This window comes from Panthera tigris, chromosome B1 (assembly GCF_018350195.1).
Source record: "Panthera tigris isolate Pti1 chromosome B1, P.tigris_Pti1_mat1.1, whole genome shotgun sequence".
Lineage (NCBI taxonomy): Eukaryota > Metazoa > Chordata > Mammalia > Carnivora > Felidae > Panthera > Panthera tigris.
In genome coordinates, this window is record NC_056663.1 from 172,886,689 (window position 1) to 172,902,019 (window position 15,331).

General features: G+C 43.2%; 1 protein-coding gene across 1 annotated transcript in view; it reads left to right on the forward strand.

Annotated features, from left to right (window-relative positions):
* The window catches only part of RELL1 (RELT like 1), a 69,452-nt gene that overhangs the window by 1,477 nt on the left and 52,644 nt on the right, over nucleotides 1-15,331 (forward strand). The gene's annotated exons all lie outside the window — the stretch shown is intronic.

A 15,331-nucleotide genomic window follows, 5' to 3' on the forward strand; every position in this document is an offset into this window, starting at 1 on the left:
TAGATGCATAATCAGGTTCAAATTGGACTCGGGGTCATAGACAGAAACTTAGAGAGCACTCTAGAGTCAGTTGGCCCAGAATTTGAATAGCTTAACCTGGGAGTAAAATTGTTAAAACTTCAGCATGGATGCATGTAATCAGCCATCAGCTGGGGAAGTCTATTCCTGGACTAAGTTTGGGTTTCGATGGATCTCTGAGCAACGCTCAGCTCTCAGGTCTGGAAGGTGATGAAAAAAGTTCTCATGTAATTGTGTAGCAACATTTTAATGGAAGTTTAATATTTAAGAAGAATGAAATATCTAGAGGTGCCTGGGTGGCTCAGTCAGTTAAGCATCTGTCTTCGGTTCAGGCCATGATCTCAGGGTTTTTGAGTTTGAGCCCCACATCGGGCTCTCTGCCGACAGCTCAGAGCCTGGAGGCTGCTTCAGATTCTGTGTCTCTCTCTCTCTCTCTCTCTGCCTCTCCCCTGCTTGCACTCTCTCTTAAAAAATAAATAAACATTAAAAAATTTAAAAAAAGAATGAAATATCTAAAAAGGAAAGAGTACAGAGTACCAATGTGCCAGTGTGACTTGAGGCCTATATGAAGAAACAATGTCCTGACCAGCTAACATCTGGTCCTCTTGGGATCTAAGACAGTATTGTTTGTAGGGAATGTTTTAGGAAGGTAAGGAGAAAGAGCTACGAAGTAATGTCGAGTGCTTGCTATATGCCAGGCTTTGACTCGGGTACTTCATATGCATTTTGCACACTTATTTCTCATAGCTCTATGAAGTTCTTATTTACGGTGAGGTAACTGAGGCCCAGAGCCCTTAAATAATTGTTTCAGTCACATAACTGATGTATCAGCATTCAGTCAGAGGAGCAGAACCACTAGGAGGTATGTGTGTGTGTCTATGTATCTTTATATGGATCTTTGACAACACTAGCCTGCCTGATTCCAGAGTCCGTCCTCTCTACTGTACCCCACTTGTCCCTGGAGAGAAAATAGAACAGAAATCAACCTCAGCAGGCTTGTTGAGATTCTAAGATAGGGAGTGTAGGACATCCTAAAATTGTAAGCATGTGGTTAGCAGAAGTTGGGAAGCAGAGAAAAGAAGGACAGGTAACTTCACAGTGGGTAGTGACATTGTCTCTTTCTCTTCTTGCCTAGTAGAAGAATCTCATTAAACTTCTGTCTCTTAGAAGCAGCGTTTGAAACTATAGACCACAGGCACCAGAAGGGATGATTTTCCACATCTTGGCTTATTTATGTCCTTAAGGTCTCTGGTTACTCAACCTTTGGGCTTATTAGTTTCTCTACCAGATAATGGGCATGGCCTTCTAGTAAGGAGTGGGTGGAAAAGGTTCCAGGGCTAGTGAAATGAGAAGGGCACTCTCCTTGGGTTTTGTGTGCTTCCATCCAGCCTCCTGACTTCTCATTTGATGCCAAAGATAAGCTTTATTAAATTCTGGGTTCTCCTTTGTTTGGCCAGGTAGGTACCGAGCTGTGTATCCACATAATACTTAATCAGTGGACAGACTGTTTGGAAAAAGCAGTCTTGGAGCGTGGGCTTCCATGCCCAAATCTAATTTCAAGAGGAAATGAAAAATTTGAGAAGTGCCTGCCATTCTCCCTCTCCTGCCCTTACTCAGCTAAAAGAAATTAATCAAACAGATGATTTGGGAGTTTCAGTAGTTGAGTTCAAAAGAGTCAGGCCAAAGCCCCAGGCAATAGAAACAACAATTTCATTGTTACTTTTTAAAGAATTTGGCTCTCATGCTGAAGTTTACTTACGTGTTAGGACAAAGGAGAAACTATTTAAAACTGACAAAAAATGATTTAAATTGTCATTGGTTAAAACTATTATGTTGGGTGGTTTCTAATTATTTTCGAGAGCACTTCAGTAATTGGTAAAGATTTGGTGGGCTCCTGATAGCAGGCAGAATAATGCGTCTGGTGTGCCAACAATGACTAAAATTGGAATTTGGAGTTGGTTCATTGGAGATGCTTCACTCTTTTTCGGAGGAAGGAATGCGGTGTTTGTTATACCTGTTTTGTGGCAGGTTCTGGTCTGAGTACTCAGATCACTTAATTTTTAGAACACATTGTCAGCTGTGTAATTTTATTTCTGTATTTATAGGTGAGAAAATTGAGTATCTGAGAAGTTAACTTGAAAAAGTCACTCAAATGTGTGAGCTGGGTTTTGACCTTGAGTCAGATCTCTTCAATTCTGAAGCCTATTCTTATTATTAGTAAATCATTTCTTTCTTTTCTTTCTTTCAAGTGAGAAATTTCTTTTGTATTCTAAGATATTTGTAAAGAATCACTAAGTGATAGGGTAATGGCAAGATACAGCGGAAAGAGCCCCAGGCTCTGACATAGCCTTGCAATTGAAGTCAGGAAGAGCCTCTGCTCTCTCTAGAACTCCATGTTCTTACCTGTAAAATGGGTGTGTGGCCAGCTCGTACCTTTGTCTGCCTTACCGGCTGCCAGTGAGGATCAAATGAGTTGTTGTCTCTGAAAAGTCTTTGCAAGTGGTAAAGTGACATATCTCTTTTATCCTATGTGTGATTTTTTTCTGTGTTTCTTCCCCAAAGTGTCCATTAGGCTGAACTTATAATTTAGCCAAGTTATTTAATAAATGTAGACCACATGTACTGTTAGGTTTTCATTCTGGAGGTAGTGATGGTTTTGCAAAGATAGATTCATTGTACATTTATGAAAGCCCAGAGTGACAACACCTTAGGTTCATGAATTTGCTGCCATTGACTGGGAGTTATGTAGACAGGCCTTCTTTTCCCATTTCCGTTTCAGAAAATTCTCCCAAGTATTTAAAGTTTTTTTTTTTTAATGTTTATTTATTCTTGAGAGAGAGAGAGAGAGAGAGACAGAGCATGAATGGGGGAGGGGCAGAGAGAGAGACAATCTGAAACAGGCTCTAGGCTCTGAGCTGTCAGCACAGAGCCGGACACGGGGCTGAAACTCACACGCTGTGAGATCATGACCTGAGCTTGAAGTCAGATGCTCAATCGACTGAGCCATTCAGGCGTCCCAGTTCTCCCAAGTATTTAAAGTTTGGAGGGAAGGGGAAAGAATCACCTTTTGATCTCATCACTCCAAGGTACTTGCCACTGTTAGTGTATTTCCTCCTAGACCTCTCTCTATTTTTCAGTTGGGTAGGATCATAATGCAAATATAATTTTGTATCCTGCATTTTTCATTTAATGTTATACATGAAGGTTTCTCATTTCCCTACCTACTCAAAGAATAGCTGCATAGTAGTTTATTATATGGATTCACTGATTTTCACCTCAGTGTGCCTCCGTTTAAAAGATTACTGTTATTACTGATTATTGTTAAATGGATTTGAATTTTCATATGAATGGTTTCAGTGAACATGTATGGGTGACGCTTTGTCTGGGTATCGATGACTTCCACAGAAAATGGATTCTTGGTTAAGGCAGTGTTGGCGTCAAAAGTGTTCATGTTTTTGAGGCCCTTGATGACCCAAGTATTAGTGATCTGAAGATTGTCCCAGTTTACTTTTCACAGCAGTGGTGGAAAGACTCACTTTTCACACTGTTGGCATTTTCTCTGCAAAACACATTTGCTAATTTGTAAGGCAGATATTGGTATCTTGATTGTTTTAATTCGGATGTCTTTGATTACTGGCAGGTTGACTGTTTCTTCTACTATTTGAGTCATTTGCATACGGCTGTCATCCTTTCTGGACAATTCTGAGGTCTGAAAAGCTCTGAAAACCAGAAGTTTTTTGAGGCTTTTTTGCATACTCCATTGGCAGTAAAACCTCACCTGAAGCACTGTGAGATTCTATAGTGTGTATTTATCTCACTTCGTTTGAAGATTGCTAAATTTTGCTGCAGTAATCTCAATGAATTTGATTTCTGAATGTTACATAACGTGTGCTAAATGCATTGCATTACCTTTCTAGAATCACAAAGTCTGAATTTCGAGGCACAGCTGACCTCCAGGTTTTCAGATAAAGGATTATGGTCCTGCACTTCTTCTGCCATGACTCATTTGTTCTTGTCTGTGGGCAGCCAAACGTAAAACTGCTTAAAATAGTCAAATATCCTATGGAGAGAAATAACTCCTCAAACAAGTGGCACTTCACAAAAAGAAGCACTTCTTTGGTATTCTAGTGTGGAATCTAATAAAATGAAGATACCTGGGAAACGCTGAGGTTTTGTTTCTTCCAGGTGGCTTTGGGGATGGATGCCCATTATAATGGGAGCTTTATGGAGAAGTTGGGCTCAATTTCTCTTCTGGTCTCCTCTGCCATGGAGAGCAAATGGATCTCTTTGTAATGGAGGAAAAAGAAAACAACCAGAATCTACCCAGGGGACTTTGTGGGGAGGGAGGGATGGATAGAGGGTCGCAGATACCCCAGGCAGACTGTTTCTGTGCCATCCTGTGCCAGTCAGCTCACCTTGAGAATCCTTTTGCCAAACTCTGTTGAACCCGGGAACTGGTTTTCTATTGCTCCTTAGCAATCAATACCCCAAGGCCTCCACCCTCTTGTCTTTGCTCAGCCCAGGATTCTAAGCACTTGCCCACTGTACCGACTCTCCCCGCCCCATTCCGGTGTATATGCATTCCAGCCATTAAGTAAAGTGCCATTGTACTGAGGGAAAGAAGGCTTTGAACTACTTTCCTCATCTGTATCATGGAGAAGACATGGCAGAGTTGCCTCCTGGGGTTGCTGTGACTATTATATGAGCTAAAACAGGAGAGTTCATTGGACGGTGTTTGGCACATAGTAAATACTGAAAGAGTATATTATTGTTATTTTGTCCTGAACCAAATATTAACCCATCACAGCTGTCAGGTGGGACAAAGTTTCCAAGTGCTATAGAATTTACCTTTCAGGTCCTCTGCCATTGCCCGAGGCATCTCCTAGCTCCTGATGAGGCTGGTTGTGTAATGGCAGGGGTAGGGGTTGAGGAGGCAGGGGTGGGCAGTGCTTGAGGCCCCAGGAGAGGAGGAGTAGGGGCCAGTGGGCTTGGTGGGGAGTTCTTTTGGGACGCAGGGGAGATGTGGGGCTGAGCCTTTAGCTACCAATATTAGGCAAGGAAGGAGAGAAAGAAAAAAGGAACGAAACCATGAAACCTGAGATCACGGCCTGTGCCAAAATGAAGAGTTGGACACTTAACCGACTGAGTCACCCAGGTGCCCCATGGATACGGGCAAATAAGAAAATATTTAGTCTTTGCCCCCAGTTCCTGGCACAAAGCTCCTCAAACCCTTAGGAGTTCCTAAATAGTAGGAATGTCTTCTGTCATTCATTATAAGCCCCTTGGAGCGAATGTGAATGCTCTTGTGAATGCTAGGTAGGTGACTTAGGGTGGTACCCTAGATAGCCTCAGGATGGGGCTGGTCATCTGAAAGACCAAGTGATTGAGGATTGGGACTTTCAACCTCACCCACCAATTTCTGGGAAGGGGAAGAGTTAGGGGGAAAGCTTCTGATTAAATGCTTTAAAAAACTTTTGGGGGCACCTGGGTGGCTCAGTTGGTTAAGAGTCTGACTCTTGATTTTGGCTCAGGTCATGGTCTCACGGTTCGTGAGTTCGAGCCCAGTGTTGGGCTCTGCACTGACAGCACATAGCCTGCTTGGGATTCCCTCTCTCTGCTCCTCCCCGCTCCCTCTCTCTGTCTCTTTCCCTCTCCCTCTCTCTCAAAACAAATAGATAAACTTTAAAAACAACAACAACAAACCCCAAACTGTTGAACAAGACTTGATGAGCTTCTGGGTTTGTGAATTGCCTGGAGATATGCGGAGAATAGCGCACCCAGAGAGCATGGGAGCTCTGCCTGCTTTCACTATACCTTACTGTAGGAGTCTTTCCTATCTGGTTGTTCCTGAGTTAGATCTTTTATAATAAACCGGTGATCTAGGAAGTGAAATATTTCTTAGTGTTGTTAGCTGCTTTAGCAGATTAATCACACCCAAGCAGGAGGGTGTGAGAACCTCCGATTTATAGCCTGTGGGTCAGAAGCACAAGGTGACAACCTGGACTTGGAATTGGCATCCAAGGTAGGGGGAGGGACATTCTTGTAGGACCTCTCCCTTAACTTGTGGGATCTGATGCTCTATCGGGTAAATAGCCTCAGAACAGAATTGTTGCTTGGTAGTGCCGGGAAAAACACATACTGGAATGAGAAGGTAGAATCCTGTAGCATTAGGGCTGGAAGGGACCTTGACCATCTCCTCAGAGCTTATTTAGCAGATGGGGACACTGAGTTGGCCTAGGCAGGGCCGAAGCGGGTTCCTTTCCTGGGTCTAGGACTCTTCCCATTGCATTAAAGCTGGCTTTCCATGCAGTGACCCTGGCTCTGCTGCTTCTGGCAAGGCTCCTTGGTCCACATTTGCCCTTGGTCCTCAGGCTCCAGATTCTGGTTTCCCAACTCTCTGGATCTGGGTGAGCAGGACTTAAGAAGCATGACCTGGCTAACTGACTCATGAAGTGATTGTGGTGTTCTTAGTCGTGCAGTTTTAGAGTCAGAGGGGACTTTGGTGGTCATCTTGTAACTAACGCCTCTCTTTGCAGATGGGGAAACTGAGCCCTCGGAAGTTCAGTGGCCTGTGGGAGTCAGGAACAGCCTTAGCCTGTAGTGGAGGAGCAGACCATTAGGTTTGGTGAGGGGAGGGCCTGTGTTCGTGTCTTGGTCACTGTCCCCGGCTAAGATCCAAGCACAGGATCTCTAACAGAGCAGATACTTAAATACTGGAAGGAAGGAAGCCAGAGTTGGAATCCAGGTGTTCTGACTCAGCCCAAGGCTTTTTGTTTACAATAAAGTGAAGGGTTAGGCTTTCCAGTATTCACCCACAAATATTAGCTGTCGTCTCCCCGCGCCGTCCCTTCTTGAATTAATAAGAGGCTGTTTTGTCTGTCAGCCTCAATGGGCCACATTGTTCCAACAACCTGAGGTGGAAAAATCTGGTCATTGAGAAAAAAAAAGAATGGCAATAAAAGTAGTTAAGTCCTGCTTTATCAGACGAGTATGGTAGGACATTGATATGTTTGGAAGGGTTAGTGAAAATTTTCAGAGCGACAGTTTTCAAAACCCAAATCGATTCATGAAACTCTTTTCAGAGGTAAACTGAATTCGGTTGTGTCTCTACAACCAGCACTTCAAATGCATCTATTAATGTCTATCTATCATGTTCCATGGTACTTTATATCTTTCCTTAATACCTTTGTTTCCCGAGTTAATTCCCTGCTAGGTTTCTTAATTCAGCAAATGTTGGTCAAGGAGGGCCTTCTGGCTTGGGAGGAACTGGGGATAAAGTGATGTGAACAAACGAGGCTCAGTGGGCGCCTTTCCGGAGCTAGCAGCTTATCAGGAAAGATGATGAAACAGGCAGTCACGATAAAGTGTCCTTAGTAAGTATGGCTCCAGCCCGAGTACCTAACCTGGGGCTGGGGGTGGGATGAGAGGCCAGTACAGGTTGAGCCAGACTTTCCTCGAGCAAGGAAATGAAGCTAAAGCTTATACTTGTAAAAATGTTGGTATCGGTGAGGTGAAGAGAACTAGTGGTCACAGAAGAGAGGGGGTGAGAGGTCCGGTTCAAACACAGGTGGGTCACCGGGCCCCACCCCAGAGTGTGTGCGTCGGCAGATGTGGGAAGGAGCTGGAGAATTTGTTTCCCAACACATTTCCCAGGTGATGCTGCTGGAGTATCACTCGTGAGTGGGGAGGTAGGAGGTGGAAGAGCTAGGGGGCTGTGTTTCTCTTAACCAGGAGATCCCCCCCGCTTGGTGCGCTGTCCATATCTTGTTCTCCACCTGTCCTTCAAGCTGAGATCAAGGGTAATACTCCTCAGAAACCTTTCCCGGGTTTTCGCACCGATGTTCCATCCTGTCAGTAGACACGAGAGTCCCTGAGCACACGTTGCATCCATTCCATGTTATTGGACCTTAAATTATAAGCAGTTGTTTTCGCTGTGTTTCTCTGACCGGAGCTCCTTGAGCATAGAAGACATGCTCAGATATTTCACTGCTGGACCAGATTCTTGCCACCAGTCTGGGGAGCGGGCTGCCGTCTTCTCTGTTTCGCAGAGATGAGTAAATGGAGATTTGAGATTTACTGAGGAGTCACCGAGATGGAGAGAGAAGTGAGATGTGTCTCCCGCTCACGGCACAGATGAGGAGAAGCCACTGCTAGATGGGTGTTCCTTGCTCGCAAATGTCCTTTGTCATTATGTGAAATTGCATGTCCTGCATGCTCAGGACCACAGGTAAAAGGAAGGTTTTGTATTTAATCTTTTCTATTTTTTTTTTTTTTTAACTTTTTCACTGGAGGTCCATCTACTTACAGAGGAAACAAAGGCATCATAAATTGAATATAGGCTTTACTTTTAGTGGGAAATGGGCTGTTTTCTTTTTTTAAAAATGTTTATTTTTGATAGAGAGAGGGAGAGCGCGAGCGGGAGAGAGTGGAGAGAGAGGGGAGACACAGAATCTGAAGCAGGTTCCAGGCTCTGAGCTGTCAGCACAGAGCCTGGTGCAGGGCTTGAGCTCACAAACTGTGAAATCATGACCTGAGCTGAAGTCAGATGCCCAACTGACTGAGCCACCCAGGCGCCCCTTTCAAATGGGCTGTTTTCCAAGAAATTCTTTAGGAATCATCCTTTTGCTTTTAGAGTGACTCTTTGAATAGAGTAATTCAATTTACATGTCATTAAGTTTAAAAATGAATTTTTAAAAGTTTTGGCATGAGGGAGATATTAAGGAAAAATGGATTTTGGTTTCCTAAAAAGACACACAGTAGACAGTTATGCCATTACCCTTCTTAATTGGCCAGATAAGTTTAGCCGAGTGGTTGAAGATTTATAAAGAACCTATGCATAAAATGTCACATGATAGGTAGCGTTAAAAAAAACAAACAACGAACAAAAATCCTTTTCAACATCGGTAACATGCCTTCCTCCCCCGTGCATACATACAAACATAACGTGGCTCTCTGAGATTCCTGTAAGGGGTGGAAGCTTGAAGAATTCACTGGGCTTTCTGTCTCACAATATAGCACCAATCTTCAGTGTTCTAACAGCGCTTCATAGCTGGAAGTCTCCAACACAATCATGTGAATTAACTACAGTATAAAAACAGCAGCCCGGAATTTCCTGGCATTGGTAAAGTGGCAGATGGCTAATGAACAGGCATTCCTTCATTTTTCTTTACACGTTTGTGCTATATGCTTGTAGAGCCTTAATTCCTTTGCTGCTTCCTCACTTCTTTCCCAGTTCCTCCTCCCCTACTAAAGGCAAAGCACAAAACAAGCATGGGCAGAAAAAAGAGGCATTGAAGATTGCTGGAAGCTAGGTGATAGAGCCAGGAAGCTGGGTTGGTTTTTTTGTTGTTGTTTAATTTTTTTAAATGTTTATTTACTTTTGAGAGAGAAAGTGCGCACACACGCACACACGCACGCGCACACACACACACACACACACACACGTGCGCGCGTAAATGGGGGAGGGGAAACACAGACTCCGAAGCAGGCTCCAGGCTCTGAGCTGTCCTCACAGAGCCTGACATGGGGCTTGAACCCACGAACCATGACATCATGACCTGAGCCGAAGTCGGACACTTAACCAATTAAACCACCCAGGCCCCCAGGAAGCTGAGTTTTGAGGGTAAAATCTCTTTCACATGCCTGATTGCCAGGTTAGCATCTTAATAGTCTTTGCAGGTAAAACGTGTAGATATTCCCACCATACAGTTCATTAAAAGACAAAGGGCCTTATTTGAGATACTATTAGTTGTTGTGTAGGTATGAAAAATGAAAAACAAACTTGGTTCCTGCCCTCCACAAACTTGTGACTGAGAAGGGAGTGATAAGCGATGAATGCAAACCATTGTAGAATAATGGAGAATGATTTTGGTATAATCCAAGAACTACAAAGTGCTGCGTGGGATCACAGAAGAGGGACTTTCCTTCTGTTGGGAGAGGTGGAAAGGACTTCAACATGCCTAAAGCTTGGCATAAGTAGACCTTAAAGGGAGTGTAGGGGAGGCATGTCCAGCAAGAGGAATAGCCTGTGAGAAGGTAGAGAGGTAGGACAGGAAAAGTCAGTGCAGGGTTCCTCAGTGAAAATCACATGATGAGACTGGGGGGAGGGGAGGCTGAGGCTAGGCTCTGGAGCTCCTGAAACTCTGCACTTTATTGTGTAGGCAGTCCCCAGGCACTGTGATGTAGTGGCAGAGCCCTAGATGCTGAGCTCAGTAAGCCCGCAGTTTCAGACATGGCCCCAGTACTTCAGCAATTGATATTGCTGTTCTTTCTTCTTGTTTCTTTCACAGTTTTTTTTTTTTTTTTAACATTTATTCATTTTTGAGAGTGAGACAGACAGAGCATGAGTGGGGGAGGGGCAGAGAGAGTGGGAGACACAGACTCAGAAGCAGGCTCCAGGCTCTGAGCTGTCAGCACAGAGCCCAACACAGGGCTCAAACTCACAGACTACGAGATCACAACCTGAGCTGAAGTCAGATGCTTAACCGACTGAGCCACCCAGGCGCCCCCTCTTGTTGTTGTTTCTAAGTTGCTTCTTTAGAGAGACAGAGATGGAGAGAGAGAGAGAGAGAGGAGGAGGAGGATGGGGGTGGGGGTGGGGAGCAGGGATAAGGAGAATATCTGTTCTTTATACATCTCAGAGTGGTTAGGAGTATCAAATATTGTAGTCCTTTGTAAGTAATAGAAATATGGCACATAGTGTATAGGTTTAATATAATACATATGACACACAGAAACAATTTTTCTAAGTTTAAGGTGTGCTGGGAGATTGGAATCCTAAAGTAAGATCAGTGTACTGTCTTGATGGTGTGAAGGCCAGGAAGTGTTCATTAACAGTAAAAGCTAGCTAATTGTGTATTTGTCTTATGCTCGAGTAAATCCTCTGAAATTGTGCAAATCTGCTTAACTTCTGAATTTTTCATCGTTAAGCATTTATTTTCAGAAGACTGTTGTGATTTCTATTTCTTTCCCCCTATTGTTGGTCAAGTTCTCATTGTTTTCTCTCCAGGTCAGGAGGGCAGTGTTGGCCCATCTATGTATAGAGCAGTCTCTTTAAATAAAACATGCAGATCAGCACTGGGGTGATTTATGAAACCTTGCTTGGCTAAGGGCTTCATCTCCCCGTCATTTCTGGCAAGTCCGTTTTCTTATGTCCCTTGATTTTTTATAATAATGTGACCAAATTGATTTTGGGAGAGGAAAATAATCTGCTTGGAAGTGCTAATATACATTAGGCGAATACACATTGTGGAAGTAGTAGTTACCTAGGTGCTGGATGTGGTGTGCCTCAGTTCTTAGGTGGGAGTGGGAAGGGGGACGACAAAGAGAAAGAATTCTTTTGCTGGAATTGACAAAATAGTTTATCTTTTCCACACTGTTCAGTGCTGCATCTTGATATGTAAATGAGTAAGGACTCTAGACTTTGAGTCAATGTGGAATAATAAAACGTATGTGTATTTGTCTTTGTCCCCCGTTCCTGGCACAGAGCTCCTAAAACCCTTAGAATTTTTTCAGAGATAGGAGTGTCTTTTGTTATTCATAATGAGCCCTTTAGCCCTTACCTGAGTTTATGCTAATGAATGGCTCTTGGTGGGCGTCTAGATAGCTTCCGGATGGGGGCTGGTTGCCAGAAGAACCGACAACAGGATTGGAGGGTTGGAACTTTCAGTCCCTTCCTCTCATCTCAGGAAAGGGAGAGGGGTTGGTGATTGAATTAATCAACAATGGCAGTGACTTAATCGGTCATGCCTATGTGAGAAACTTCCATAAAAACTCAGAACTCATGGATGTGCTGGGAGGGTGGTGTGTCTAGAGAAAGTGTGGGAGCTCTGTGTACACCAGCTTACCACCCCTCCCCATACTTTTCCTTATGCATCTCTTTCATTTGTTCCTAAATCCTATATCCTTTATAGTAGAACTGTAATCCTAAGTATTAGCATTTTCCTGAATTCTGTGAATTATTCTAGCAAATTGTTGAACCTGAGAAGATCATGAAAAATCTTGAATTTGTAACTGGTTAACCTGGGGACACCATTTGCAGCCGGCGGCTGAAGTGGGGGCAGTCTTGTGGGACGGAGCCCTTAAGCCTGTGGGGTTTGCACTAACTCCATGTGGTTGGAGTCAGAAATTGAATTGAATTGCAGGACACACAGTTAGTGATGGAGGATTGGTTGTTGGAAAAGTGAAAGTCAAATCTTTCCTCTTTGGAAAAACCAACTCATAATGTTAAAACATTATGCCTGGAGGAATCTCTTAGATAAGGATTCGAAAGGCATTAAAAAAAAATAATAGTGGGAGGGGCGCCTGGGTGGCTCAGTTGGTTAAGCATCTGTCTCTTGACTTCAGCTCAGGTCTTGATCTGACGGTTCCTGAGTTTGAGCCCCCGAATTGGGCTCTGTGCTGATAGTACGGAGCCTGCTTAGAATTTTTTCTCCTTTTCTCTCTACCCCCACCCCACTTGTGCTTACTCTTCCTCTCTCAAAATAAATAAATAAAGTTAAAAAAAATTATTAAAAAAATAACAGTGGGAAAGAAAAGAAATCGCCAGGTCAGTGCCTTATTGTTTATGTACTTACATTGTGTTTTACGGTGTAATAAAGTAGAAGTTACATGACTCTGTGGCTTTCTTTGACCTCCTCTCCTGTGGTGCATTGTGTCTGCCTCTATTTGTGGAAATATCTAGTATGTAAATGTTATGGATTGCAGTTATAAGTAGTCTCCTTACTAAGAGATTTCCAGTATTATGGTTTCTCTCTACCTTATTAATATTACTTTTAGGTTGAACCATATGAAATAACCAATATTTGACTGTTTTTGACCTACAGTGACAACAGTTTCATATGATTGAACCTAATAGTAATGCAGGTTTCTTAATTGGCCTTTTATCTTCAGTTTAAAAAAAAAAAAACAAAACTGTACTGGTTACCATCAAGACATTTTAGAAAATGCAAGTAGGAAAAGAAAAAAAGTACTCCCAGGTTCCACCAAGAAAAGATACAAAACACTAAAAATTAAAATAACTTACAGTCTTACCACACAGAGATAACTAGTGTTACCATTTTGCTATCTTTTTCTTCAATAAAACTGGGATCATATTTGCTCAAAATCCTACTTTGTGTTTATTTTTTTCACTTAACATTTTTCATTTACAACTGAGATTCTAGACAAAAGCTTGTATGGCAAATTTGATCCCTTCACACAAATTGTTTCTATTGTTTTAATAGTCAAAGGGGGTGGTGCCTGGGTGGCTCAGTGGGTTAAGTGGTCCGACTTCGGCTCAGGTCATGATCTCGAGGTTCGTGAGTTCGAGCCCCACGTTGGGCTCTGTGCTGACAGCTCAGAGCCTGGAGCCTGCTTTGGATTCTGTGTCTCCCTCTCTCTTTGCCCCTCGCCTGCTCACACTCTGTCTCCCTGTCTCTCAAAAATAAATATAAAAAATAAAATAAAAAAATTAAAAGTGTCAAAAGAAGGTTTAGGATTTCTGAGTAACCAACAATTATAAGTGTTAAATGTAGATCAGGATGGCTTTCTGATTTTGCTTCTTATAAATGGTAGCAGGATTTTTTTTTAATTAGTACTTGATACCAAAAAAAAAAAAAAATAGGTAGATTGACTTAGAGAATAAACTTAAATGCATCGTTCCTTCCCAATGATTGGCTCACTAGGAAAAACCATTCTGTCATTCTAGATTTATTTTTGAATTAGATGAATAATAATTACCCATAGATTTGCTACTTAAGACTCTAACTCAACCAGAGATGAGCTATGGATAATCCTATTTCGTGGAACTTGACTGAACATCAGAACTGTTAACTCTCACACTTCAGAGGCCCTAGAGCACAGAGAATGGTGTTCTGGAACCAGGCTGCCTTGATTAAATATTATGTCTGCTACTTGCTAGCTGTGTGATCTGATGCAGGTTACCTGACCTCTCTGTGCTCTAGTTTTCATATCTGTGAAATGGGGTTGAAACAAATAGTACCTACTTCCTAGGGTTATTGTAAGGGTTACATGAGTTCATACCTGTAAAGTTCTTGGAACGGTATTTATAGAAAGTACGCATCAACACGTGACTATCATTAATAGTATTTTTCTCTGGGTCTTACCCTTGCTACTTGTTTTGAGAGTTCTTATTTGAGTGTCGTACTAGTGACCTTCATGTTTATTTCTTCCCTTGAAATTCAGCTTCTCTCTGTCTAGGGTTTTCCTGATTACTTCTGTTTAAACTTCACCTCATCTGCCTTTTCCAGAGTGATCTTATTTTCTCTCCCTTAGGCCCTCTTTTGCTTTGCTTCTTCTCTCACCGCATGAGAGGTGGCTTCACATCAGAGCATTTCAACTGGGCCGGGGCCTCATCCTCCACCTTTACTCATCTCGGCGTCCCGGTTCCTGTATTCCCAGAAGGCAGGCCGCGTGCCTCTGTTGCAAGAACCTTGCCTGCCCAAGTGTGACTAATGGGAAAATCCTGTGTTTAGGACTTTTGTAGCTTTCTGTTTAATTATGCTCCTTTTCCTGTTCCTGGAAGGAAGAGAAGCGCTTGCTGGGCCAGGGTGGGGGTTGCAGCGGCCACGGCCCCACGGTGCTGCCTTGGGAGCCCCGTTAGGGCAGCCGCTCCCTCACCTGAAGGCCTTATGCAGTGATTTTTGTCCCACACATTTAACACCGCTTCCTCCGGTGTGGCTCCTGTGGTTCACTGTCTTTTCCTGTGTGTTGGTTTTTATCCCCGGCTGAGACGTAAGCTTGGAGAGGCTCGCGGCCTTTACACTGACTACCATGGATAACAATCATCGCAGCAATAAAAACAAACATTTATTAGGCGCTTACTCTGTGCTGGTCACTTGGGTAAACCCGAGTTCATCTCATTTCATGCTCAGAACCAATTCTGTTGTTCTCTGCGTTTTAGGGATGAGGAAACTGAGGCACAGGGAAGTGAACTGACTTAGCTGTGGTCCCGGAGCTAAGAAGCAAGGTGCAGGAACTCAGTGCAGCTAAGAACAAGCTGGCTTCCGCTTTTGCCTCTTTCTTAGCAGGAGCAGCTTCGGTGCAGAGCTTGGGCCCTGCCGCGGACCTCGGTTCGAATCCTGGCCATTCCCCGGATGAGTGACCTTGACTTCAATATTTTGTTCTTTAACATGTCCTCATTTCTAAGATGGGTTTGATAATAACACCTGCCTCAGAATCATGACAAGTAAAAAAAAAAAATGTGAGTAGAAATGCCAGGCACATAAATAAGTACTCGGTAAAGCTTCCGTGCTGTTAGCGGCTGGTGGTAGAGTGGATGAACTTCCCTGAGGCCTTGAATGTGGGATTGGTG